The sequence below is a fragment of the Pristiophorus japonicus genome, chromosome 10 (assembly GCF_044704955.1).
Source record: "Pristiophorus japonicus isolate sPriJap1 chromosome 10, sPriJap1.hap1, whole genome shotgun sequence".
Classification (NCBI taxonomy): domain Eukaryota; kingdom Metazoa; phylum Chordata; class Chondrichthyes; family Pristiophoridae; genus Pristiophorus; species Pristiophorus japonicus.
The window spans coordinates 56,668,946-56,695,955 of NC_091986.1; the positions used below are offsets into that span (position 1 = coordinate 56,668,946).

The 27,010-nt window shown below is 45.1% G+C and overlaps 1 long non-coding RNA gene across 1 annotated transcript; it reads left to right on the top strand.

Moving 5' to 3' along the window:
- Nucleotides 1–27,006, top strand: LOC139274738 (uncharacterized). The gene is made up of 3 exons (XR_011595580.1): nt 1–168; nt 15,709–15,837; nt 24,266–27,006. It is a non-coding gene; the product is annotated as an uncharacterized lncRNA (long non-coding RNA).
- The last annotated feature ends 4 nt before the right edge of the window (nt 27,007–27,010 follow it).

Sequence of the window (27,010 nt, forward strand, 5' to 3'; positions counted from 1 at the left end):
TCTGAGGCACTAACTTCGGATGGCAGAAGTGGGTATCGGGGAATCAGGCTCGGGCGCGAATTGTGGGCCCCGCGATTGCATGTTCATTACTTTTAATTGTGGAATCCACTAATCTGGGAAACATCAAAATTATACAGCTGCTTCATATGAACCAGGAATGTGGGCAATGTAAGTAAGTGCAAAACTAACAACTAGTTGCATTTCTACAGGAATTCTTTCTAACTTGGAGCACATATTGCTGGGTGTGATTTTCTGACTATTCTGATTATTCATTTAAATAATTATAAAATCATGGCTAGATATCTGCTGCCAGTGAGTAAAAGGGGAGGTGCAATGAGACCTGGGTGTCATGGTACATCAGTCATTGAAAGTAGGCATGCAGGTACAGCAGGCAGTTAAGAAAGCAAATGGCATGTTGGCCTTCATAGCGAGAGGATTTGAGTATAGGAGCAGGGAGGTCTTACTGCAGTTGTACAGGGCCTTGGTGAGACCACACCTTGAGTATTGTGTGCAGTTTTGGTCTCCTAATCTGAGGAAGGATATTCTTGCTATTGAGGGAGTGCAGCGAAGGTTCAACAGACTGATTCCTGGGATGGCGGGACTGACATATGAAGAAAGACTGGATCAACTAGGCTTATATTCACTGGAATTTAGAAGAATGAAAGGGGATCTCATAGAAGCATATAGAATTCTGATGGGATTGGACAGGTTAGATGCAGGAAAAATGTTCCCGATGTTGGGGAAGTCCAGAACCAGGGGTCACAGCCTAAAGATAAGGGGTAAGCCATATAGGACCGAGATGAGGAGAAACTTTTTCACCCAGAGAATTGTGAACCTATGGAATTCTCTACCACAGAAAGTTGTTGAGTCCAGTTTGTTGGATATATTCAAAAGGGAGTTAGATGTGGCTCTTACAGCTAAAGGGATCAGGGGTTATGGAGAGAAGGCAGGGGTGGGGTACTGAAGTTGAATGATCAGCCATGATCATATTGAATGGTGGTGCAGGCTCGAAAGGTCGAATGGCCTATTCCTGCACCTATTTTCTATGTTTCTATGTTTCCCCACTGGCAGCGTGGAGTTGTAAAATATCCTCTGCAGTATTCCTCGCATTCAGAGAGCATCACAGGGTGGGGTGTAAAATACAGTGGATGCCAAGCAGGAGGGAGTATTGGGATAAAGATAATGGTGGAAGGGGTGAATGCATGGTCAGAGAGAACATAAGAACATAACAAATAAGAGCAGGAGTAGGCCATTGGCCCCTTGAGCCTGCTCCGCCATTCAATAAGATCATGGCTGATCTGATCCTGGCCTCAACTCCATTTCCCTGCTCACTCCCCATAACCCTTGACTCCCTTATCGTTCAAAATATTGGTTGTTTCAGAGAAAACTAGGCCAGAGGGCCTTTTGAAGGTAAGGATAGAGCTGGTAATTTGCATTGCTAATTTTATCACCCAGGTAGGAAAATGTAGATCCATACAAAAGCAAAAACTGCGGATGCTGGAATCTGAAATAAAAACAGAAAATACCGGAAGTCTCAACGGGTCAGGCAGCATCTGTGGAGAGAAACAAAGTTAATGTTTCAGGTCGATGATGCTTCATCAGAACTGGTGAAATTTCAAAATTAACAGATTGTTAAGGAGCACTGAATGGGGGAGGGAAGAAAAGAACAAAAGGGAAGGTCTGTGATAGGGTGGAAGACAGGAGAGATTTGAGAGACAACAGGGATGATGGGCCAACTTGAGATGGTAATGGCAGAAGTTAGAAAAAGATGAGTCTAGATAGGGTGTGAATGAAGGAATTATTACCAGCTGCCATAGGAAACAGAGAGAGAAAAAAAATAGATAAAATCGAGAGGGGTGACTGCGGAATGGACCAGGGTGTCATGGAGGGAGCAGTCCCTTAGGAATGCTGAGAGGGGAGGGGAAGGGGAAGATGTGATTGGTGGTGGGATCATGCTGGAGGTGGCGGAAATGGCGGAGAATGATTTGTTGAACGTGGAGGCTGGTGGGGTGAGAGGTGAGGACAAGGGGAACCCTCTCGTGGTTCTGAGAGAGAGGGGAACGGTTGAGAGCAGAAGTATGGGAAATAGAACGGACACAGTCAAGGGCCATGTTAACCACGGTGGAGAGGAATCCTCTGTTGAGGAAAAAGGAAGACATATCAGAGGCACTAGTTTGGAAGCTGATATAGATCCATGGTGTTATTACCACTCTACATGTTGTGAAATAGCTGTACTGCTGGTGAACTAAAAATTCCAATTTAGCCAATTACTGGAATTTGATCCAATAAACTAGCTGGCTGTATTCTGAACTCCACAAACATATACAACACCAGAATAGTACGTCATTTTTGGACTAAGTTTTAATCCTGCTCGAAAATTTCACTGCAACAGAATGGCCCTGAATTTTCATAGTGGGTGGGGGTTCTCCCACTGACAGGAGACTGGCATAACCTTCCAAAATATGGCAGAGACCCAGATTTCATTTGGGTCTCCACTGTGTCTTAGGGGGCTTGGGAAAAGCTGGGAGAATCTCAGGGCAGTGTCTTCTACATTTAAAATGTCCAGTATGGACTTAATCCAGTTCCTTTTATCAAATCTGCAAAGCTCCTGCTGCACTTTGCACAATGCTGACTTCTACTCCCCAGACCTGGAACATTAGAACTGATTTCCCTTAAATAGACCCGAATCCAATCTGCAGCAATTAGGGAATAGTTTTTCCAAACTCTCCAGAAGATTAAAGACCTAAGCCTGAAGCTTTCAAGTGTTCTGGGTGGTAGGGGAGAGCATGAACGTGGCAGTGATGGGCACGATACCAACAATAATGAACACGGAGGCAAGAATGATGGACACAGAGCTGGTGACTGCGATAGACTTAGACAGGGTCAGAGATGGATATGGAGGTGGTGGTGATGGACATGGAGGAGGTGGCAGCAATGGACAAGCAGGTGAAGGCAATGGAGACAGAGGTGGTGACAACAATGCAGGAAAAGACAGTTGAGGAAAAGTGAGCAGCAGAGGTGATGATCACAATAGAGAGTGAGTGTGAGTGGCTGACAGTGGGTGGGATCAGAGGGAAAAGTGCCAAATAGGTGGAAGAAGAACACAGCTGATGGAAGTGGAGCACACAAGAGCAGGGTGGGAAGTGAATATCAAAAAAGGCAGGTAGTCAGACAGTCTTTGTAGAGGAGGAGTTTGGGGCTTGGAGTTTTTGTTTATGGAGACTTGCATTTTATGCATAGGGAAGATCCCCGCCATGCATTGGTTTGTTTATTGTGGGGAGTTTTTGTTAAAGGGATGTCTTGGACTTGTTTGTGTGTGAGGGTAGTTTTTCTGTACATGCAGGGCCTCACATTTTTTACATATGGGGGCTTATATTTTTGTGAATTGGGACTGCTTTTATTTGTAGGTCGGCTTAAATCTTTCTGCATTATGAAACACATTCCCATTTCTCACAATAAACAATGGAGACACAGTGCTTACTATTGCTAATTGCAGCCATTTTGTTCAGGACAGAGTCTAAGATGCTGCCATCACTTCCATTTCAGTTGAACTGTACAATACTTCAACCCCTACTTTATCAACTTCTATCAGCCCATTTCTACACCATTTTGAATATTAGGGTATTGTAATAAGGTGGTTATGTCACTAATAATCCTGAGAACATGGGGTAGAGTTTCTGCTTTGGGCGCAATCAGGAAATTGCACTTGAAATTGTGCTGGTTCGGTTACAGTTTAACTTTCTACTACAATTAATTTGCATAATCACAAACTTAAACCAGCATAATTGGGCAGCATGATAGAATGTAATTGTTTCTTTTTTTCTTTCCATTAAAAAGTATTCCATGATGTACTTAAGAGTGGTTATTAATACAGCTGAAAATGGATGTAGCAGCAAAAATAAGCATTTTTAATAAGGATGTCCAGTCCTCCACCTGTGAGTAACTTGATTTAAAGTCACTGGAAATTACTTTAAAAACTATACTGAACCATTTAATAGTTTCATTCGTGTACACTAGTCAGAAAGTAAATTAAATACTTTTTGATCTGAAAAAACTTAAAAATTAAATTATATAACCATAATTATAAATTAAGCTAAAATTAGAAAATCAGCAATTGAAGCAAATTAAATCAGTTATTAGCTGTCTTTAAGATTCATTCCTTGTCCAGTGATTCAATTAATCTGGAAGAACCAATCACTGTCCTCCATCCTTGTGGTGTCATAACTTTATTACTTTTTATTTCTCATTTTGTCCTCTTGATAGGACTGTAATAGCTCGAGGCTTGAGCTACCTCTGTTGTCAGGGAGACGCTGATGTTTAAATCTCCCTCCAGCTCCTCCAGGCTCGTGCTACCTCTGTTGTCAGGGAGACGCTGATGTTTAAATGGGTTATTGAGGACCAGAGATCATAATCACAAGTAATATAAATTCAGAACTCGGTTAGATGTTAGGAGGTGGTTCTTTTCCCAGAGAATAGTGGACCTGTAAAGAGCAGGCTACTGGCTTGCGCTATGAACTTCTTGTCGCGAAATTCTTTCAAGCAAGATGTGAATCTCTTTCTGGCTGGGGAGGAGATCACCTTGTACAAAATAATGGCCCAAAAATTCCGACGTCCCGAGCCCGTGCAAAGTTTCTATGGACCCGGGAAGGCACCGAAAAAGACAGTTTTCAGCGCACAATGTGCATGCACTGAAAACCGGCTTTTCCAATCTGTCAAGCTGGACATATCAGGAGCGAGGACATTTGTACGGGCAAGGTTGCGAGATTTACGCATATCTTGCCCAGCAAATGTCCTCAAAAATCTTGCGCCTGAAAAAGCTGGTGCATAGCCTACTTTTACAGGCACAAGTGTTTAAAAACACACTTAAACACAATAAAATTAAATTAAATAAACACATTGTATTGTTAAAAACTCTGCCCACTAAAGTAAGTTTATTTTTAACCCAAATTACAAAACTTTTAAAAAATCGGAAATATATTGTTTTTTCTAAGGCATTTATTAACTTTAATTTCAATTAATTTTAATTATGTGAGGTCTGTTTTTTATTTTTTATTAGTGTGCGTTTGTTTTTTTTCCCATTAATAGCACTGAGAACTCGTAGTTACGCGAGTTTAAGTGCTATTAATGGGAACCTATGAACTACCTACGCGATTGGCTGAGCAGTCACATGTGACTGCACCTTCTGCGTCAGAACTCTCTGGATGGAAGCGCGTTTCGCAGCGCGGGAAGAGAAAGTCTCCCCATCGGAATCCAGAGCGCCTCCTAGACCACCAGGTACTTTCGTAAAAAATCTCCGGCGAGGAGGCAATTGCCCGCGGCAAGACCTCCAGAGGAATTTCTGGGCCATGTATAATATTAATCAGGGCCTGTGTGCTCTCCAGGACTAGTTTTGATTGCGTAACAGGTTCCAGATTTTATTTGCCCTAATTGGCCTGGGTTTTTATTTGTTTTCTCCTCCTCCCAGGAGACCACATGATTTTGAGAGGAATGGAGAATGCGTATACTGTGACGCACATGGCATTGCAATTGTGTGGGACAGGCTAGATGGACCAGAGGGTATCATCCTGTCCATCATCGTTTGTATGTTCGTGTACACAAACAGACATAAACCTTCTTACTATGTAGACAGACTTATATAGGATAAATATCCACTTGTGATAAACAGTTTAAGTTATCCTTGGCTTCTAATTTCCTGTAAACAGCATTGTAAAAGTTTGGTCATTCAGACATCTGAAGCAGCAACTGAGCCATGTAAACATTCGATGACTCATATGAGTCTGTAGCTGCAACTCATCCCTATCACCAGTCCACCTTATCTATATGGCATGATTATCCACATCTCATTCTACTTCCACATTACTGTAAAAGAGTTGGACCTATTGTTTCCCCACCCTATTATTGTGGTATAATCACGATCTGATTCCACGATTCCCAGACATAATTTGTCCCAGCCCTTTATTCTTAATTCCCACAGGTGTTTTTGTTGGCATATAAACAATCATGTGCTGACATATCATCTGTCCTTTAAATTTATGTATAGAATGTTCCACTCAATTCTTATGAAGTAAAATCCACGTTTTACAAATAAGTGCTCCACTTGATTACAATTTTAGATTAGAATCACAATCACTTGATATATAGATGGCTTAAGTTACAATGTGAATTTTTCCAAGAAAGTTAAATGCTGGGGAGCATCCTGATCCCTCGTTTAGACCTTCAGGAAATTCAGCTTCTCCATTGGACCTTCAGAAAAATCATATATTGACCAAACCTAACTAGAGAATTAAGTCATACCCATAACATAATAAACATACAGGGGGAGAAATTCAACTTCATCTCACCCATTCTTTGGGCATGAAGTTAGTGATGGGGTAAAGTTTCAGGTTCCTCAATGTGAGGAGCATTCGTAATAAGGTGGATGAATTAATTGCGCAGGGAGCTATTAACAGATATGATGTAATTGGGATTACGGAGACATGGCTCCAGGGTAACCAAGGATGGGAACGCAACATCCAGGGGTATTCAATCTTCAGGAAGGATAGACAGAAAGGAAAAGGAGGTGGGGTAGCATTACTGGTTAAAGAGGAGATTAACGCAATAGTAAGGAAGGACATTAGCTTGGATGATGTGGAATCTATATCGGTAGGGCTGCTTAACACCAAAGGGCAGAAAACGTTAGTGTGAGTTATGTACAGGTGACCAAACAGTAGTAGTGAGGTTGAGAATGGTATCAAACAGGAAACTAGGGATGCGTGCAATAAAGGTATAGCAGCTATCATGGACGACTTCAATCTATATGTAGATTGGGCTAACCAAACTGGTAGCAATATTGTGGAGGAGGATTTCCTGGAGTGTATAAGGGATGGTTTTCTAGACCAATATGTCGAGGAACCAACTCGAGAACAGGTCACCCTAGACTGGGTCTTGTGTAATGAGAGACGATTAATTAGCAGCCTTGTTGTGCGAGGTCCCTTGGGGAAGAGTGACAACAATATGATGCAATTTTTCATTAAGATGGAGAGTGACACAGTTAATTCAGAGACAAGGGTCCTCAACTTAAAGAAAGGTAACGTTGATAGTATAAGACGTGAATTGGCTAGGATAGACTGGTGAATGATACTTAAAGGGTTGACGGTAGATAGGTAATGGCAGACATTTAAAGATCACATGGATGAACTACAACAATTGTACATCCCTATCTGACATAAAAATAAAACGGGGAAGGTGGCTCAACCGTGGCTAACAAGGGAAATTAGGAATAGTATTAAATCCAAGGAAGAGACATATAAATTGGCCAATAAAGTAGCAAACCTGAGGACTGGGAGAAATTTAGAATTCAGCAGAGGAGGACTAAGGGTTTAATTAGGAGCGGGAAAATAAAGTATGAGAGTAAGCTTGCAGTGAACATAAAAACTGACTGCAAAAGCTTCGAAAGATATGTGAAGAGATAAAAGATTAGTGAAGACTAATGTAGGTTCCTTGCAGTCAGAATCAGGTGAATTCCTAATGGGGAACAAGGAAATGGCAGACCAATTGAACAAATACTTTGGTTCTGTCTTCAGTAAAGAAGTCACGAATAACCTCCCGAAAATACTAGGGGATCGAGGGTCTAGCGAGAAGCAGGAACTGAGGGAACTGAGGGAAATCCTTATTAGTCAGGAAATGGTGTTAGGGAAATTGATGGGATTGAAGGCCGATATATCCCCAGGGCCTGATAGTCTGCATCCCAGAGTACTTAAGGATGTGGCCCGAGAAATAGTAGATGCGTTGGTGGTCATTTTCCAACATTTCATGGACCCTGGATCAGTTCCGATGGATTGGAGGGTAGCGAATCTAACACCACTTTATAAAAAAGGAGGGAAGAGAGAAAACAGCGAATTATAGACCTGTTAGCCTGACATCGGTAGTGGGGAAAATGCTGGAATCAATTATTAAAGAAGTAATAGCAGCGCATTTGGAAAGCACTGACAAGATCGGTCCAAGACAGCATGGATTTATGAAAGGGAAATCATGCTTGACAAATCTTCTTGAATTTTTTGAGTGGATATAGAAACATAGGGCCCAAGTTTCGAGCCGCGCCTAGAACGGCGCAGTCCCGACCTGGACGCCCGTTTTTTGCGCCACAAAGTGCGCCTAAAAAACCCCTCTGTATTCTCCACCTCCCTGCAGGTCCTCTGGCCCTCAGCGTGGCGCAGCAGGAGCTGTAGAGGGGCGGAGCCAGGTCCCTGCGCTGAAAACAGTGCCGGGACCTCTGCACATGCGCGCTACAGTGGGCACGCAAGCGTACAAAAATCTTCACTTACTCCATTCTAAGTTAGTTTGGAGTAAGTTTTCACTCATGAAACTTTGAAATCAGGCGTAAGTGGCCGGACACGCCCCCTTTTTAAAAGAAAATTCTGTTCCAAAGTGAAACTGTTCCAACTGACTAGAACTGGAGCAAACTAAATGACGAGAAATCCGATTTCTAAGATATTCCGTTCTATACCAGTTGGTCCTAAAAATCAGGAGCAAATCATGTGGAAACTTAGGGCCATAGAAACATAGAAAATAGGTGCAGGAGTAGGCCATTCGGTCCTTCGAGCCTGCACCACCATTCAATGAGTTCATGGCTGAACATGCAACTTCAGTACCCCATTCCTGCTTTCTCGCCATACCCCTTGATCCCCCTAGTAGTAAGGACTACACCTAACTCCTTTTTGAATATATTTAGTGAATTGGCCTCAACAACTTTCTGTGGTAGAGAATTCCACAGGTTCACCACTCTGGGTGAAGAAGTTTCTCCTCATCTCGGTCCTAAATGGCTTACCCCTTATCCTGAGACTGTGACCCCTGGTTCTGGACTTCCCCAACATTAATAAGAACATAAGAACATAAGAATTAGGAACAGGAGTAGGCCATCTAGCCCCTCGAGCCTGCTCCGCCACCAAACAAGATCACGGCTGATCTGGCCGTGGACTCAGCTCCACTTACCCGCCCGCACCCCATAACCCTTAATTCCCTTATTGGTTAAAATATATCTATCTGTGATTTGAATACATTCAATGAGCTAGCCTCAACTGCTTCCTTGGGCAGAGAATTCCACAGATTCACAACCCTCTGGGAGAGGAAATTCCTTCTCAACTCGGTTTTAAATTGGCTCCCCCGTATTTTGAGGCTGTGCCCCCTAGTTCTAGTCTCCCCGACCAGTGGAAACAACCTCTCTGCCTCCATCCTGTCTATCCCCTTCATTATTTTAAATGTTTCTATAAGATCACCCCTCATCCTTCTGAACTCCAACGAGTAAAGACCCAGTCTACTCAATCTATCATCATAAGGTAACCCCATCATCTCCGGAATCGGCCTAGCGAATCGTCTCAGTACCCCTTCCAAAGCTAGTATATCCTTCCTTAAGTAAGGTGACCAAAACTGCACGCAGTACTCCAGGTGCGGCCTCACCAATACCCTGTACAGTTGCAGCAGGACCTCCCTGCTTTTGTACTCCATCCCTCTCGCAATGAAGGTCAACATTCCATTCACCTTCCTGATTACCTGCTGTACCTGCAAACTAACTTTTTGGGATTCATGCACAAGAATCCCCAGGTCCCTCTGCACCGCAGCATGTTGTAATTTCTCCTCATTCAAATAATATTCCCTTTTACTGTTTTTTTCCCCAAGGTGGATGACCTCACATTTTCCTTCATTGTATTCCATCTGCCAAACCTTAGCCCATTCGCTTAACCTATCTAAATCTCTTTGCAGCCTCTCTGTGTCCTCTACACAACCCGCTTTCCCACTAATCTTTGTGTCATCTGCAAATTTTGTTACACTACACTCTGTATCTTCTTCCAGGTCATCTATGTATATTGTAAACAGTTGTGGTCCCAGCACCGATCCCTGTGGCACACCACTAACCACCGATTTCCAACCTGAAAAGGACCCATTTATCTCGACTCTCTGCTTTCTGTTAGCCAGCCAATTCTCGATCCATGCTAATACATTTCTTCTGACTCCGCATACCTTTATCTTCTGCGGTAACCTTTTGTGTGGCATCTTATCGAATGCCTTATGGAAATCTAAATACACCACATCCATTGGTACACTTCTATCCATCATGCTCGTTATATCCTCAAAGAATTCCAGTAAATTAGTTACACATGATTTCTCCTTCATGAATCCATGTTGCGTCTGCTTGATTGCACTATTCCTATCTAGATGTCCCGCTATTTCTTCCTTAATGATAGTTTCAAGCATTTTCCCCACTACAGATGTTAAACTAACCGGCCTTTTGTCTGCCCCCTTTTTTAAACAGAGGCGTTACATTAGTTGCTTTCCAATCCGATGGCACCTCCCCAGAGTCCAGAGAATTTTGGTAGATTATAACGAATGCATCTGCTATAACTTCCGCCATCTCTTTTAATACCCTGTGATGCATTTCATCAGGACCAGGGGACTTGTCTACCTTGAGTCCCATTAGCCTGTCCAGCACTACCCCGCTATTGATAGTGATTGTCTCAAGGTCCTCCCTTCCCACATTCCGGTGACCGGCAGTTTTTGGCATGGTTTTTGTGTCTTCCACTGTGAAGACCAAAGCAAAATAATTGTTTAAGGTCTCAGCCATTTCCACATTTTCCATTATTAAATCCCCTTTCTCATCTTCTGAGGGACCAACATTTACTTTAGTCACTCTTTTCCGTTTTATATATCGGTAAAAGCTTTTACTATCTGTTTTTATGTTTTGTGCAAGTTTACATTCGTAATCTATCTTCCCCTTCTTTATTGCTTTCTTAGTCCTTCTTTGCTGTCGTTAAAATTTTCCCAATCTTCTAGTTTCCCACTAACCTTGGCCACCTTATACGCATTGGTTTTTAATTTGATAGTCTCCTTTATTTCCTTGGTTATCCACGGCTGGTTATCCCTTCTCTTACCGCCCTTCTTTTTCACTGGAATATATTTTTGTTGAGCTCTATGAAAGAGCTCCTTAAAAGTCCTCCACTGTTCCTCAATTGTGCCACCGTTTAGTCTGTGTTCCCAGTCTACTTTAGCCAACTCTGCCCTCATCCCACTCAAGTCCCCTTTGTTTAAACATAGTACGCTCGTTTGAGACACTACTTCCTCACCCTCAATTTGCATTACAAATTCAACCATATTGTGATCACTTATTCCGAGAGGATCTTTTACTCGGAGATCGTTTATTATTCCTGTCTCATTACACAGGACCAGATCTAAGATAGCTTGTTCCCTTGTAGGTTCTGTAACATACTGTTCTAAGAAACAATCCCGTATGCATTCTATGATTTCCTCCTCAAGGCTACCCCGTGCGATTTGATTTGACCAATCGATATGTAGGTTAAAATCCCCCATGATTACTGCTTTTTCACATGCCTCCATTATTCCCTTGATTATTGTCCGCCCCACCGTGAAGTTATTATTTGGGGGCCTATAAACTACGCCCATCAGTGACTTTTTCCCCTTACTATCTCTAATCTCCACCCACAATTATTCAACATTTTGTTCATTAGAGCCAATATCGTCTCTCACAACTGCCCTGATATTATCCTTTATTAACAGAGTTACCCCACCTCCTTTCCCTTCTTGTCTATCTTTCCGAATTGTCAGATACCCCTGTTTGTTAATTCCCAGTCTTGGCCCCCCTGCAACCACGTTTCTGTAATGGCCACCAAATCATGCCCATTTGTAATGATTTGTGCCGTCAACTCATTTACTTTATTTTGAATGCTGCGTGTGTTTAGGTAAAGTGTTTTAATACTAGTTTTTAAACCATGATTTTTAGTTTTGACCCCTCCTGCAGCCCCTTTATATTCATACATATTGTCCCTTCCTATCACCTTGTGGTTTACACTTACCCCAGTGCAACTCTGCTCTGTTGCCTCCTGCCTTTTGCATTCTTTCTTGGAGTTCTGTTCATCTGAGCTCTCACCCACTCTAGCTAGCTCAGAACCCTCTCCTCGGTTCCCATCCCCTTGCCAAGCTAGTTTAAAGCCCTCCCAACCGTACTATCAAAACCACCCGCAAGAACATTGGTCCCGTCTCTGTTGAGCTGTAACCTGTCCGACTTATACAGGTCCCACCTTCCCCAGAAGCGGTCCCAATTGTTCAGGAAACTAAAGCCCTCCCTCCTACACCAACGGGAGAGTGGAGAGCATCAGTTCCAACTGTCACAGGACGGGAGAGTGGAGAGCACCAGTTCCAACTGTCGCAGGAGAGAGAGTGGAGAGCACCAGTTCCCACTGTCGCAGGAGAGAGAGTGGAGAGCACCAGTTCCAACTGTCGCAGGAGAGAGAGTGGAGAGCACCAGCTTCAACTGTCGCAGGACGGGAGAGTGGAGAGCACCAGTTCCCACTGTCGCAGGAGAGAGAGTGGAGAGCACCAGTTCCCACTGTCGCAGGAGAGAGAGTGGAGAGCACCAGCTCCAACTGTCGCAGGAGAGAGAGTGGAGAGCACCAGCTCCAACTGTCGCAGGAGAGAGAGTGGAGAGATAAGGGAGAACCAGTGGATGTGATGTATTTGGACTTTCAAAAGGCTTCTGACACGGTCCCACACAAGAGATTAGTGTGCAAAATTAAGGCACATGGTATTGGGGGTAATGTATTGATGTAGATAGAGAACTGGTTGGCAGATAGGAAGCAAAGAGTGGGAATAAACAGGTCCTTTTCAGAATGGCAGGCAGTGACTAGTGGGGTATCGCAATGTTCAGTGCTGGGACCCCAGCTATTTACAATATATATTAATGATTTAGACAAAGGAATTGAATGTAATATCTCCAAGTTTGCAGATGACACTAAGCTAGGTGGCAGTGTGAGCTGTGAGGAGGATGCTAAGAGGCTGCAGGGTGACTTGGACAGGTTAGGTGTGTGGGCAAATGCATGGCAGATGCAGTATAATGTGAATAAATGTGAGGTTATCCACTTTGTTGGCAAAAACAGGAAGGCAGAATATTATCTGAATGGTGACAGATTAGTAAAAGGAGAGGTGCAACGAGACCTGGGTGTCATGGTACATCAGTCATTGAAACTAGGCGGTGAAGAAGGCAAATGGCATGTTGTCCTTCATAGCGAGAAGATTTGAGTATAGGAGCAGGGAGGTATTACTGCAGTTGTACAGTGCCTTGCTGAGACCGCACCTTGAGTATTATGTGCAGTTTTGGTCTCCTAATCTGAGGAAGGACATTCTTGCTGTTGAGGGAGTGCAGCGAAGGTTCAACAGACTGATTCCCGGGATGGCAGGACTGACATATGAAGAAAGACTGGATCAACTAGGCTTATATTCACTGGAATTTAGAAGAATGAAAGGGGATCTCATAGAAGCATATAAAATTCTGATGAGATTGGACAGGTTAGGTGCAGGAAAAATGTTCCCGATGTTGGGGAAGTCCAGAACCAGGGGTCACAGTCTAAGGATAAGGGGTAAGCCATCTAGGACCGAGATGAGGAGAAACTTTTTCACTCAGAGAATTGTGAACCTGTGGAATTCTTTACCACAGAAAGTTGTTGAGTCCAGTTCATTGGATATATTCAAACGGGAGTTAGATGTGGCCCTTACTGCTAAAGGGATCAGGCTGTATGGAAAGAAGGCAGGAGTGGGGTACTGAAGTTGCATGATCAGCCATGGTCATATTGAATGGTGGTGCAGGCTCGAAGGGCCATATGGCCTGCTCCCGCACCTATTTCCTATGTTTCTATGTTTCCTCGGGAAGTGCACAGGTCCCAATATTCGAAGTGGGTGACTGCCTTAAACAGGACCCCAACTGAAATTGGTGTACATATGTGTGGAGCCTGTGCTATGCAAGCTCCATTTAGTTGTACCCGGTCTTGAGCACCCCAACCAACAGACCTTAGGTCGCTCAAGAAATGGCCAGAAAACATTTTAAAAGTTACATTTCTGTGGACGCTGGAGAAGCAGGACTGTTCCTCCTAGCTTCACAAAAATACTGCGCTCACCTCCGCCCCTCAGCTCAACCCTCGCCACACTCGGACCTATCTGCGGTTCGCTCAATGCCGGTGTCAACTGGATTTCCTATCATTAATTAACCTGATTAGCATCCACAGCTCGCCAGTTTCATTCAAATGAGGCCTGATGCTGAACTTGGCTCAGGCCTCTTGCCGACGTCTTCGGCTGAGCGTTCCAGTTGTAGCACTCATTTTAGGCTGGAAACCAGTGAAAGTTGAATTCATCCCCAATAGGGTTCAGAAAACAAACAGAAAATAGAGTTACTCATTACATATTACCACATTTTCATGAACTATCACCTTTTTCAGCAGTCACACTCTCTCATTTCCGTGGCTCCTATTCTTCTGCTCGACCTTCATTGCCATGCCATCGCTGTGCCCCAAAATGTCGCTCCTATGACCTCCTTGCACTAATTTTTTCCAATCTTTTTTAAGCTCTTCACCAGTAGAATCTCCCGCTAATCCTGCCCTCACTGCCACCCTCCTGCGCACTTCTATAGAGAAGATGGCTACATTGCTTCACAAGGGTTCACCTAAGCTGGTAAAACTCTTCACTGAGAACTTTCCATCTCTAGAAATAGCCTGGGCCTGTGCTGTCAATGTCAAGGATATCCAATTGCCTCCATTTCCCATGAGCAACAAATTTGGAAAGTCTGAGAGTGTTACATGATATTTATTAAAAAAAAGGAAGACTTGAATTTATATAGCCATCGGACGTCTCAAAGCGCTTTATAGCCAATGAAGTACTTTTGGAGTGTAGTCACTGTTGTAATGTGGGAAACGCGGCAGCCAATTTGCACACAGCAAACTTCCACAAACAGCAATGTGATAATGACCAGATAATCTGTTTTTGTTACGTTGATTGAAGGATAAATATTGGCCAGGACAACGGGGATAACTCCCCTGCTCTTCTTCAAAATAGTTCCATGGGATCTTTTGCATCCACCTGAGAGAGGGGCCTCAGTTTAATGTCACATCCAAAAGACAGCACTCCCTCAGCACTGCAGTGGAGTGGTAGCATAGATTTACATGCTCAAGTCTCTAGAGCGGGACTTGAACCCACAACCTTGTAACTCAGAAGCAAGCATGCTACCCACTGAGCCACAGCTGACACTGTATCATATTAAAAATATAAGCCAATTGTCAACTGCTGTAAGAGATGGTGTCATCAGTTTATGTTATGTAGTGTAGAGGGAATTAGAAAGCAATATGGTAATTGGTTTTCCCGTCAGTTTATCTTTGAGTGAAATGTCTGAAAGTGGCTTTACTAAATTAATTACATTTTGAAATGAAGTGGCTGTCCTCATGTAGCAGGCATTCCATGTCAGCAGTTGCCTAGACATAGCCATGAGATGAATGACTAGTCACGCAATTTTTAGAAAGTAATGGTTGAGGGACAAATATTTTTCAGAACAGCAGTAGGATTCCCTACTCATCTAATCTGCACTGAGGGAAGAAGGGGCTGACATCTTATGGAAGAGGTCCTTCCACTTGGCAGGACTACAGGGAGGAGGGGTTGGCCCTGGTAGTACTCGATGAGGGTTAATTGCCTGACAGTACATGGCAAGAGTCAGGATCTGGAAGTACTGATGGAGGGAGGGCTGAAGTCTCGCACAGGAAGGGGGTGAGCTCGGTTCTGACAGCACTTAGGATGTGTATTGTATTTATTGTGAATATTTTTAGATTAGTTGCTTTTCAGTGATTGTGGAATTTGAGCTAATGTGGATTTAAGTGGATGTGCTATTTCCTTTGTATTCCACAGACATTCACCAGCTGCACAAGTTGTAAATGTGCAGGATTTGGTTTAGCAACAGTGCTGAAGTTGGAAAATTCCAGTCCCAGCATGGAGTCTCATTCTACTGGAAAGGAGATTGGAGAACTGGACCCAGAGGTCAGTAGACTCAAGTAATGGATCTTAATTTTCCCAGTCATTGATTTTAGTAGAGAGAAACGGGAACGCTGCAAATCAGGCGGGCTGACCTACATGTCCAATTCTGCGATTTGCACTCTCGTCCAGTGAGACTTTACACAGGGAGCAATTTCAGGCCTTATAGTCATAGTTAATTTTTTTCACAACAAACAAGATTTAATTCTATTAGATTACTTCTGTATATAGCCCATTTCAGTATGTCAGTCTTGCATATAATCTAGTCTGTTACAATCTTTAATGCATTTTTTTGATCTGACCTATTCTAATCTCTGATTCCTATACATAGTTTCACATGCGGGCTGATCCAATTCTTGATGCCTGCAGTTGATCTGTCTCTTGCTCCTCACTATGGGCTGCCAAGTCCCTGATTTCCACATGTGGCCTGTCACAGTGCAGGGCTTAATTTAAATATTTTAGACTATAAAGTAAAGACCAGTAAAGTAAGTTATTCAAAACTTTCTGAAATAATGCTTACCATGTAATAGTCACACAGAATCATAGTGAATGTATTCTGGAGATTGATTTTGTCAATTATACAGCTTCATATCCACCAGTTATTCATTGCTGCCATATAACTAAGCTTTAATGTCAAGTTGAGCTGTCAGATGCAGTTCCAATCCTAGCTCCCAGATGAATAAACTGAGGCACTTCAAAGTACCATTATCAAGCCGCCTGGGTCCCTCACCTAGGAATTGCTGGAAGCCCACTCCACTGCTGGAAATGCATTAGAATGGGACTTCTGCCAGTCCATCTAGGCCAGGCTCTGGCCCCATCCAAAATCCTGGAGGCATGCTTATTTACAAAATAAGGGCAAGCACCAGTGCCATGAACAGTGCTACTGGGACATGTGTCCTGAGGGGGCACTAGGACTTTAGTGCAGCCATTCTATCGGGGCCTGGGGCTAGGAGCTGGGCATTGGTCTAGATTGTGTCGAAAGGGAAAAGGTCGAATTGCATGCTACTCCCTTTGCAAGCTTCTCCACTCTCCCAAAGGTATCCAATCTCTCTGGGATCAATTGACATTTGACTACAGCACAAGTGTCACCCTTGCACAGCAAGTATGCCTGCTTCATACAACTGGCCATACACTGGGTGGGGCCAGGGTTTTCCAGGGACAACCTGTTATCCCACCACTCCTGCCTCCAAATATGATGCCACGAAGGGAGAGAATAGTTGCAGGCAGAAAGGATAGCCACTACCATCATCGGATTTATAGAGCCTGGCCAGAAAGGGCCGAAAACCTGTAAGAAAAATGTTCCATCCCAAATTCCTTCCTACCTCGATTACAGTAACTCTGCGCCCAAAACAGACTGGAACTACAACCAGTCCATGTCATTAGCTCCCAAACACAGCTTATTGCGATGGCTGTTAGATCTGCCACTCTGACAAAGCCAACTATTAGTCCTTAGGCACCAATTTCTTGTTACGTGAGACTGAAAAAAAGTTTGGAATTTGAATGCGGTGCTGTATCTTTGTTATCATAGAATCATAGAATCTTTACAGCATTGTAGGAGGCCAACCAGCCCATCAGGCCCGTGTTAGCATTCTGCAAGTGCACTTCAGCTAGTTCCACACCCCTACCCTTTATCTTTCAGGTACTTAACTAATTCCCTTTGAAAAACACAATTGAATCTATCTCCACCACCCTTTAAGGCAGTGCATTCCAGATGATAACCATTCGATACGTAAAGACATTTTTTCTCATGTCACCTTTGGATCTTCTGCCAATCACCTTAAATGTGTATCATTTGGTTCTCGACCCTTCTGCCATTGGAAACAGTTTCTCTCTATCTACTCTGTCTAGATCCCTCATGATTTTGAACACCTCTATCAAATCTCCTCTCAATCTTCTCTGCTCTGCTGCCTTTAGTCATAAAGGCCATATCTAACTCCCTCTTGAATAAATCCAATGAACTGACATCGACAACTCTCTGCAGTAGGGAATTCCACAGGTTAACAACTCTCTGAGTGAAGAAGTTTCTCCTCATCTCAGTCCTAAATGGCTTACCCCTTATCGTTAGACTGTGTTTCCTGGTTCTGGACTTCCCCAACATCGGGAACATTCTTCCTGCATCTAACCTGTCCAGTCCCGTCAGAATTTTATATGTATCTATGAGATACCCTCTCGTCCTTCTAAACTCCAATGTATAAAGGCCCAGTCGATCCAGTCTCTCCTCATATGTCAGTCCAGCCATCCCGGGAATCAGTCTAGCGAACCTTCGCTGCACTCCCTCGAGAGCAAGAACGTCCTTCCTCAGATTAGGAGACCAAAACTGAACACAATGTTCCAGGTGAGGCCACAACAAGGCCCTGTACAATTGAAGTAAGACCTCCTTGCTCCTATATTCAAAACCCCTAGCTATGAAGGCCAACATACCATTTGCCTTCTTCACCGCCTGCTGTACCTGCATGCCAACTTTCAATGACTGATGTACCATGACACCCAGGTCTCGTTGCACCTCCCCTTTTCCTCATCTGCCGCCATTCAGATAATATTCTGCCTTCATGTTATTGCCCCCAAAGAGGATAACCTCACATTTATCTACATTATACTGCATCTGCCATTCATTTGCCCATTCACCTAACCTGTCCAATCACCCTGCAGCCTCTTAGCATCCTCCTCACAGCTCACACCGCCACCCAGTTTAGTATCATTTGCAAACTTGGAGATATTACACTCATTTTCTTCATCAAAATCATTAATGTATATTGTAAATAGCTGGGGTCCCAGCACTGAGCCCTGCGGCACCCCACTAGTCATTGCCTGCCATTCTAAAAAGGACCCCTTTATCCCAACTCTCTGTTTCCTGTCTGCCAACCAGTTCTTTATCCATGTCAGTACATTATTCCCAATACCATGTGCTTTGATTTTACACACCAATCTCTTCTGTGGGACCTTGTCAAAAACCTTTTGAAACTCCAAATATACCAGATCCACTGGTTCTCCCTTATCCACTCGACTAGCTACATCCTCAAAAAATTCCAGAAGATTTGTCAAGCATGATTTCCCTTTCATAAATCCATGCTGACTTGGACCGATCCTATCACTGCTTTTCAAATGCGCTGTTAATTCAACTTTAATAATTGATTCCAACATTATCCCCATTACTGATGTCAGGCTAACCGGTCTATAATTATCGGTTTTCTCTCTCTTTTTTAAAAAGTGGTGTTACATTACCAACCCTCCAGTCCATAGGAACTGATCCAGAGTCGATAGACTGTTGGAAAATGATCACCAATGCATCCTCTATATCTAGGGCCACTTCCTTAAGTACTCTGGGATGCAGTCTATCATGCCCCATGGATTTATCGGTCTTCAATCCCATCAATTTCGCTAACACAATTTCCCACCGAATAAGGATATCCTTCAGTTCCTACTTCTCACTCGACCCTCGGTCACCTAGTACTTCCAGAAGGTTATTTGTGTCTTCCTTTGTGAAGACAGATCCAAAGTATTTGTTCAACTGGTCTGACATTTCTTTGATCCCCATTATAAATTCACCTGAATCTGACTGCAAGGGACCTACATTTGTCTTCACTAATCTTTTTCTCTTCACATATCTATAGAAGCTTTTGCAGTCAGTTTTTATGTTCCCGGCAAGCTTCCTCTCATACTCTATTTTTCCTCTCCTAATTGAATCCTTTGTCCTTCTCTTCTGAATTCTAAATTTCTCCCAGTCCTCAGGTTTGCTGCTTTTTCTGACCAATTTATAAGCCTCTTCCTTGGATTTAACACTATCCTTAATTTCCCTTGTTAGCCACGGTTGAGCCACCTTCCCCATTTTATTTTTACTCTAGACAGGGATGTACAATTGTTGAAGTTCATCCATGTGATCTTTAAATGTTTGCCATTGCTTATCCACCGTCAACCCTTTAAGTATCATTTGCCAGTCTATTCTAACCAATTCATGTCTAATACCATCGAAGTTACCTTTCCAGGACCCTAGTCTCTGAATGAACTGTGTCACTCTCTATCTTAATAAAGAATTCTACCATATTATGGTCACTCTTCTCCAAGGGGCCTTGCACAACATGATTGCTAATTAGTCCTTTCTCAGTACACATTATCCAGTTCAGGATGGCCAGCCGTCTAGTTGGTTCCTCAACATATTGGTCCAGAAAACTATCCCTAATACACTCCAGGAAATCCTCCTCCATCGTATTGCTACCAGTTTGGTTAGTCCAATCTATATGTAGATTAAAGTCAGCCATGATAACTGCTGTACCTTTATTGCATGCATTCCTAATTTCCTGTTTGATGCTCTCCCCAACCTCACTACTACTGTTTGGTGGTCTGTGCACAATTCCCACTAACGTTTTCTGCCCTTTGGTATTCCGCAGCTCCACCTATACAGATTCCACATCATCCAAGTTAATGTCCTTCCTTACTATTGCGTTAGTTTCCTCTTTAACCAGCAACGCTACCCCATCTCCTTTTCCTTTCTGTGTATCCTTCCTGAATGTTGAATACCCCTGGATGTTGAGTTCCTAGCCTTGGTCACCCTGGAGCCATGTCTCTGTGATGCCAATTATATCATGTTCATTAATGCTGCCTGTGCAGTTAATGCATCCACCTTATTACGAATACTCTTCACATTGAGGCAATGAGCCTTCAGGCTTGTTTTTTTAAAACACTTTGCCCTTTTAGAATTTTGCTGCAATGTGACCCTTTTTGATTTTCTGAGTGGGTTTCTCTGCCCTCCACTTTTAATTTTCTATTTTCTATCTTTTTCTTCTGCCCCCATTCTACTTCCCTCTGTCTCCCTGCATACGCACCCATCGCCCCGTCATATTAGTTTAACCCCTCCCCAACAGCACTAGCCATCACTACCCCTAGGACATTGGTTCCGGTCCTGCCCAGGTACAGACCATCCGGTTTGTACTGGTCGCATCTCCCCCAGAACCGGTTCCAATGTCCCAGGAATTTGAAACCCTCCCTTCTGCACCACTCCTCAAGCCACGTATTCATCTGAGCTATCCTGCCATTCCTACTCTGACACTGATAGCAATCCTGCGATTACTACCTTTGAAGTCCTACTTTTTAATTTAACTCCTCTCATAGGCAGTCCCCCGGAATCGAGGAAGACTTGCTTCCACTCCCAAAGTGAGTTCTTTGATGGCTGAACAGTCTGATACGAGAGCCACAGAACCTGTTACAGGTGGGACAAACATTCATCGGGGGAAGGGGTCTGTGGGGTTGATTTGCCACGTGCTCCTTCCGCTGCCTGTGCTTGGCCTCTTCATGCTCTTTGCGTTGGGACTCGAAGAGCTTGACGCCCTCCCGGATGTACTTTCTCCATCTAGGGCGGTCTTAGGCCAGGGTCTCCCAGGTGTCAGTGGTGATGTCGCACTTCACCAGGGAGGCTTTGAGGGTGTCCTCAAAACTTTTCTGCTGTCCTCCTTTGGCTCGTTTACCATGAAGGAGCTCCGCATAAAGCATTTGCTTAGGGAGTTTCGTATCTGGCATGCGAACTATGTGGCCTGCCCAGCGAAGCTGATCAAGTGTGGTCAGTGTTTCAATACTGGGGATGTTAGCATAGTCGAGCCTTAACTCCTAGCTCCCTAAATTCAGCTTGTAGGACCTCATCCCATTTTTCACCTGTTTCGTTGGTACCTATATGCACCACAGCAACTGTCTGTTCACCCTCCCCCTTCAAAATGTCCTGAAACCGCTCCGAGACATCCTTGACCCTTGCACCAGGGAGGCAACATACCATCCTGGAGTCTCGATTTTGGCCGCAGAAACATTTATCTATTTCTATTACAATAGAATCCCCTACCACTACAGCTCTCACACTCTTTTTCCTGCCCTCCTGTGCAGCAGAGCCACCCATGGTGCCATGGACTTGGCTGCTGCTGCCCTGCCCTGATGAGTCATCCCCCCCAACAGTACCCAAAGCGGTGTATCTGTTTTGGAGGGGGATGACCACAGGGGACCTCTGCACTACCTTCCTTCTACTGCTTTTCCTGTTAGTCATCCATTCCCTATCTGTCTGTGTAACCTTTACCTGCGGTAAGACCAACTCACTAAACGTGCTATTCACGGCATTCTCAGCATCGCGCTTGCTCCAGAGTGAATCCACCTGCAGCTCCAGTGCCGCAATGCAGTCTGTCAGGAGCTGCAGCAGAGTACACTTCCCGCACATGTAGTTGTCAGGAACCTTTGTGGAGGGCCAGCCGCTTCAACGACGCTGAACTGGAAAGCCTGATGAAAGCTGTGGAGGGAAGGAAGTGGAGACTCTACCCTGATACTGGGCAACCAATTTGGAGCATCTTCCTAAATGCCTGGAAGGAGATTACAGAGGAGATTTCAGGGACCTCCATTCACCAGCGACTAATGAAAGTGAGTACACGTTCCCCCAACTCCTCACCTTACATCTGCAAGACTCTCCTTCACCATAATTTCATTCTCACCAATCGTATATAGTAGCTTAAGTAGCATTTGATTGCTGAGGCATGTATGTGTGCACACTCACAATGGATGCTCCCTTGCATGTGAGATTCCACAGCTGCATGTTATGGACCCACAGTTGCACCAATTGCCGAGGCCTCATGACACTCCGACTTACCAACTCTTCTTTGCTTTGCAAGCCAAGATGGCACAAAACCATGTCCAGCAACAAGCCACTGGTGGGGGCAAGTCCGAAAATGTCGAGCTGACTGATCTGGAGGAGAGGGTGCAGTGACTAGTGAGCACACATGTTGGATTCCCTGTGGCTGCCGGTCGCGCCGATCTCACTGGGGCCAGCATGGGTAAGTGAAGGCCTTCGTCCAATGCCATCTCTCCTTGACAGTGAAATCGGCTACCTGCCAATTGCTTATGCGTGTGTGCAAGTTGCTTGTTGCATGGTGCAATGTACCACCTTAGCCACACGTCATCCCTTGTCCCATTTATGATTGCAGATGAGACCCCGAGTGTCAGTTAAAGTGAGACGGACACCCTTGACATGATTGGTAGCCAGAGTCAGGAGGACACACTTGAGGCCTTGGAAGATTTGGCAGCATGTCCGATGAGGGAGACAGAGAAGGGGAGACCTCTGCCAGCACCACCGCTTCACTACTTCCTACAGTCACACGCGCCAAATCAGATACTGGGAGTACGTGGTTGGGTATGATAGATTTAGGAGAGGTGTCTGCACTGGGTGATGCACCGGGGCCTAGCGGGCTGCAGCATTGTCAAGGGCAAAGGGAACCTTGGGTGCCATCTCTCTGGGGGGGCGAGTGCGCAGCTGAGTCCTGCTGAGGAGGACTCAGACGAGCCCATCAATGTTGGAGCTTATGAAAAAAGGGTGGAGGCCATGCAATCAGCGCTCTTGGTGGCAATGTAAGGGGTGCCCAAGAGCCTGTCGCAAGTGGTCAGGAGCATGGAGAAGTCCACCTCCTGCATTGTGGACAGCTTTGCGCATACCATGGAGCCCGTCATTGCCAGTGTGCAGATGATGGTGGACTCCCAGAGTTACCGTGCGGATCCAGCAGCAATGACATGTCTCTTGGCCGAGGTGACAGCTGCCATTGCAGCACAGGCATGAGGGAACGAGTATCTCAGTGCTTGTTTGGACAGGATGGCCGCTGCCCTGGCAGCTCAGAATGCTCTCATGCACTCTGGGCAACAGGCCAGGGAGCGTCTGACTGCTGTCATCTCTGGTGACTTCCAGAGTGTGGCTGCTCTCATGCAGTCTCAGCTGGAGGCTACGCAAGATCTGACTGCTGCCATTGCGATTGGGTCCACTACGGTCTACTGGGGACCTTCCAGTGTAACCCCACCCCACCGAACTGTGCTCCAGCAGATTGGTGGGGGAGCTAGGGTGCTGTCCCAGGAGGGGAGGTGGTGGGTGTAGCGCTGGCTCCTCGGACCAGGAGACTGATGTGGGCTCTCCGGTTCACAGCAGCCCTGAGCTGAGATCTGCCACTCCACAATTGCTGCCATTCATGGCATCGCCCCAGCCACTTCCGATTGAAAGCGCAGAGGAGGAATGGGCCCAGTCTACAGCCGGCCCTTCCAGGGCCAGAGCTGGTCATGGGCGTCCGAGTAGGAGATCTGTAGCTTTCTCTACAGACACACAGCAGCCTTCCCAAAGCCATGAGACAGCCACAGAGGGGACACTGCGGCGTTCTGTAAGGATAGGTCATTGCAATAAGGGTTGTAAGGAGTTGCACAAGGGTGATAAAAAAAAATGATAATGTTGATGTCTTGTGCACCCATTGTTTGGGGTGTAATAAATCTTTATTTTGGTTTGGAAATTTATGAATTGGTCTCTCATCTAATTATGTGGAATAATGTGTGAGAGGGCTCATAGGTTGGCTCATGGACATGGCCAGATGCAGGCTCATCTGGGCATTCAGTTATGTTAAACACGCAGTAATGAGATGGCTTTGTGCTTCCCTTGCAGGATCACGATGGCGATGCCGCCTCCTGCGTGGCTGGGCACCCGCATCCTGCTCCTCCTTCTGTGCCTCCTCGTCCTCCACCTCATGCGCTTCTGGATCCTGCTTCTCCTCCTCCTCCACAGGTGGCACTGCTGCCTCGTCCTCCAATAGCTGCGCTCGCATGATGTCCAGGTTGTGGAGCATGTAGCACACCACCACAAATATGGAGAGACGCTCAGGCGAGAACTGCAGCACACCCGCTGAGCGATCCAGACAATGGAACCTCTGCTTCAGAATCCCAATTGTGTGCTCGATGATTGCACTGGTGGCCGACAGACTGTCATTATAGGCATGCTGTGCAGTAGTTCTTGGGTTGCGAAGAGGAGTCATGAGCCAAGTGCTCAGTGCATAGCCCTTGTCACCGAGGAGCCAGCCGCCATCTTGATTCGGCCCAGTGAAGAGGCCTGGCACACCGGTCTGCCGCACTATGAATGAATCGTGGCTGTTGCCAGGAAACCGGGCATCAACTTCCATAATTTTGTGATTTTGGTCACAAACCAGTTGAATATTGAAGGAGCGGTATCCCTTGCGGTTTTGGAAGACCTTGGGAATGTGTTGGGATGCCCTCTGACCGACATGGTTGCAATCAATGACCCCCTGGACTCTGGGGCAGCCCGCAATGCACAGGAATTCAATCTGCCACTCTAACTGCTTGCACCTGCTCATAGGGAAGGAGATGTAATTGCCACATCTCCTATAGAGAGCATCTATCACCTCCCGTATGGATGTATGGGCTGAAAACTGAGAGATGTTGGAGATGTCTGCAGTGGCAGCTTGGAACGACCCAGCGGCATAAAAGTTCAGGGCGATTGTAAACTTGGAGGCCACGCTCAGGGCTGTCCTCACCTGTGTTTGCAGCTCCAAGTCTGTCTGCAGGAGATGCAGAGCTCCATGACTACATCCTTGTGGAATTGTAGTCTGCGCAGGCACTAATCATCATTGAGGTCCCTGTAGGAGAACTGGTGGTGGAAGACCCCCACGTCTGTGCAGCCATCTTGCTCTCTGTTATGCCTCATTGGCTTCTCTCTGCTGGTCTGCTTGGTCCTCCGCCTCTGCAGGCTGCTGCTGCCCAGCACCTGCCTCTGCTGCAGGCTGCCTCCTGGCCTGCTGGCCCAGTATCTAGTGCAGTGGTCTGCATACCTCACTCTCCTCCTTGCTGAGGGCCTTCCTGTGGCAGCTCTTTTGCCTCTCCATGCTGGGCTGTCATGATTGCTGCTGCCCTTGCCCGCTGCCTCTGCAGCGGTTGGACCCGGCACCACTTTCTCCTGTGTGCCTCGGGGGCACACACAATGTGCAGGAGGCGTTTGCCTGCCACCACTGCCCCTATTTCGAACACCTTCCCAAGTCCAGCCTCCTCGATGTCGGCTCCCTGTTGTGCAGGTGGAGGAGCCTGCAGCACTGTCAATTAATCGTGCCGTGTAGTACTATCCTCGCATTGGTTGTCAAAGTCAGTGAAAAAGTCGTCGACAGAAATGCAGGAAAAACCAAAACACCTTTAAGCAATGCTGGCGGCCTGCAGCAAGAACTAGCCACCGACAAAAAAAACTATCGTTGGCATCGTCGAGCGGTCAAAGAATTTTCGAGCAGAATGTGGCTTCCGGCCTGGCCCCTTGGCAGTGCCCGCTCTGATGGCACACTGAGGAATGTTGGCCAGCAGCGTGGTGGAAGTGGGTGAAAATGGTGCAGTTAAGCTCACCACCGGAAAACCACAGCAGGGCAATTGGGCGAGCAGCGAACATTACACGAAAAATCAGTGGCCATTCCACTTCGCAGCGTGGCCACCGATTTACAGTGGTAACAGGCCTTAAGTGAAGGGGTAATTTCAGCCTCTTTGTCATTATAGGCATAAAGAAGCCCTTAACGCCATTTTTCCAGGGAACTGCCACAAAAATTCTACTCTCTCAATTAGAAGATGTAATTGTTTCCACAGCTGACACATTCCTATCTGGGAATCAAATAGTGTTCATTCAATATTTTATAAGCACTGTATCCTTTGAATAATTTTCCCTTTGTACAGAGTTAAGCATTTATTTTGAAACCCTCTCCCCCTACTGAAAAAAGATGTATAAAATGAGAAAAGTGTTAATGGAAAAGTATACTGATAGCCCAGTAACAGCTGTGATATCAATGTACCAATGCTTAACACATTCATTTAATATTGTACATAATTTAACAGGTGTGCATAGAAATGTCATAGAAGAACAAGGTAAATTTTCTGAACATGGAGCTACATCTGGTGGGAGTGGACATTGGGAATTAATGGACAGAAAATTGTGTGTAGGGGGTGGCGGGGGGCTGTGGGGATAGTGCAGCATACAGTCGAATTCTAGATTCGGGCTTCCAGCTGGCAAGGCTCCACACTGAGAGTACACATTGATATACTGCTTGTAATATTTCATAGTATATTCTCGGCTGATATGCTTAGAGAAGGCAATAGCAAAAATTAATTGAGAGAACAAATAGAAAGAGACAAAGCTTGAATGATCAGCAATGTGTTTACCAATTTTTCTATTGCAAAAACATGATTTTTTATTATGAGCTGGGCTGAAGGAAGAGATAGCAAAATTATTGCATAACATTTTGGGAGAGCTGATATTAAAGCTATGGTGCAAAAAAGGATGAATTTATATTTGAGAATCAAACTGGGCTGGAAACGCTAAGTAGGATTGATACAGAGGATGTAAATGAGATCTGTATTTTATGAAAAC